The sequence below is a fragment of the Cyprinodon variegatus genome, unplaced genomic scaffold (assembly GCF_000732505.1).
Source record: "Cyprinodon variegatus isolate N-32 unplaced genomic scaffold, C_variegatus-1.0 Scaffold16, whole genome shotgun sequence".
Taxonomy (NCBI): Eukaryota; Metazoa; Chordata; class Actinopteri; order Cyprinodontiformes; family Cyprinodontidae; genus Cyprinodon; species Cyprinodon variegatus.
The window spans coordinates 1,909,549-1,912,048 of NW_015150469.1; positions in this window are offsets into that span (position 1 = coordinate 1,909,549).

A 2,500-nucleotide genomic window follows, 5' to 3' on the forward strand; every position below is an offset into this window, starting at 1 on the left:
GTGTATTTTTTTTTTTTTAATTATTATTATTATTTATCTTTTTCATGTATCCTTTATTATTATTAAATATTATATTTCTAGTGTTTTTCTATATCAATATTGTAAGGGGTAAATAATATTTTATAGCTACAGCAAAAGTGCTAAATATTATGATACATGAAAAGTACAGATTGGACTAAATGATATGTCAGCAAAAGGTTATATTTACTGCTGAGATATATTAAACAGGATCTAAGTTGAAATAACGTTTGTTTGTGTGTGTGTGTGAGTAATAGGGGAGAGAGGTACTACTTTTTTCCTCTTTTTGTTGAAAGAAACTGTCCTTGTAGAAACGTTTTCTGTCTTTGGCTTAATGACGTCTGAAATGAGGAAAAAATATTGTTTTGTGTGATAAAGTGACTCCATGTGTTTCTGTTGAATGTTATCCATTGAAATCACCGAAAATATAATTACAAGGAAAATTCCCTTTGAAGTCATAAAACCTTGCTGCTTCACTTTTCCTTTTTACAACATTACTGGCGTTTTGGATCGTGTCCTGCTGTTGTCTGGCTCTACCTACAGAGAAGGGGAAGAAGAGATGTTGCCATTTAATAATGGACGCCATTTGGGTAAAACTCCCAAATGGGGGGGGGGGGGGGGGGGGTGTCCATTGTTTAGCTGTGCAACGATTTTTAAAGCAGAGATGGTTCGCATAAAACTTCATGAAGTCATGAATCTGTCCGCGTCACCGCATTTAGAACCTCACTTACAAATTCCGACAGGCCCCAAAATTTTGCCCCCGCTAATGGTCATAATTTATGATGTGTGGATCAACATGTGCTCATTGGGCAACAGCTTCCTGAGTGCTTAACGAGCATAAAGTCGAACACTTCCGGGCATTAATTGGGCCGGTCGGCAGCGGTAAAGTGCTTAGAGGAGCTTTACATTGTTAGTATGAGAATAAGTCCTTATTAGAAACCAGGGTAGGAAAAGAGGAGAAAAGCACCAAGGCTGGAGCAGATTTTGCTTCCCTTGCTGTGTTTCTAATCATGGCTCACAATAAAGTGACTTTAAGGGCCTCGTGTAGGTAATGCTGAGTTATGTTGTGACGTTAGAAAGTCGGTTCTGTCTGCAAGTAAGCAAAATGAAAGCTTTTGATTCTCCGGTGTTGAGGGATAGGGGCTTTTTGCCGGCGGAATATGCCTAAAATTAAGGACGTGATTACGACTAATTTACCAGGATGAAATAGTCCAATAATAATAATAATAATAATAATAATAATAATAATAATAATAATAATAATAATAATAATAATAATAATAATAATAATAATAGTAGGCCTACATTAAAACGCTGCGCATTACAATAAAAGAATGATATTTTAATATATATCCCTGGGTTATATTAAATTATAACCGTTGTATAATTACACAAATATACTGGACTATGTTCACTTTGCTTCTTCTTGACCTTCTTTGCGCATTCTTGTTCACTCCAAATGTCCCTTTAAAAAAGAAAACTAAAATACGTGGACCAAACGGTGTCCCAAATGCATGTGATTTGCCTCACGGGCCGCAATAAAACACTAAAACTTCTGGGGAAAGAATGACCTCTCTGATTCTGCACACTGACACAACCTCTGCTGCATTCCAGTCCGCACATTGGCTCCACTGTTCAAGCCTTTTAATTTACAGCCTTCCACTCTATGGACTGGGCTGTTTTTCCTGTTTGTATGTGAGCAACAATACGGGGGAAAAGAAACAGAGGGGGTGGTGAACCAAAATAGTCTAGAGAGAGATATTTTTGACTTTTTAAATATAGAATTATTTCATGTAACTTATTAGACATTTATAATCATGGCATTCTTGATGACATGAAAAGCGTCCAATGGTCCAAAGAATATAATCAATAATCCTTTAATGCAATTAATGAAAACACATCATTGCGTTTCTGCTGTAGACAGTATGACATATATATCGAAAAAATACCAGGAGTAAACACATTTTAAAATTTTTATGTAGTTAAAATACCGATTTTAGAAAATTTGTATGGAGGAGTTTCTAAAAATACTATCTCTGATTCATTAAATTTTTTTTTTTTTTTTTTTTGCAATTTCCCCAAATAGTTTTTTTGTTCCTGCGCATTAAAGCTGCAAATAAGTAAATGTGATTTTTATTAAATAAATTGAGGGGAAAGTAAGAAATAATATCGCCTCGCAGACTAAGTTTTTGTGCTCTGTTTACATTATTCTGTGCAAAGCGCGGATGTCCCATATGGTCAAGAAAGGGTGAAGGGAAACTTTTATTGCACCGTCCACTTCCTTCTCTTTTGTTGTCTCTTTTTATGGTCTTTTCGGGATCCCCCTCCTTTTTTCCCACAAAAACACACAAAAAAAGAGAAAAACAACGACAAAAAAGCACAGCAAACAGGGTTAAACATTTCAGGCAACGCATATTTATTCTTATTGGATAAGATCAATGGGCTGAACAAGTATGGCTGCTGCAGCCAAAGTGATTGCGCT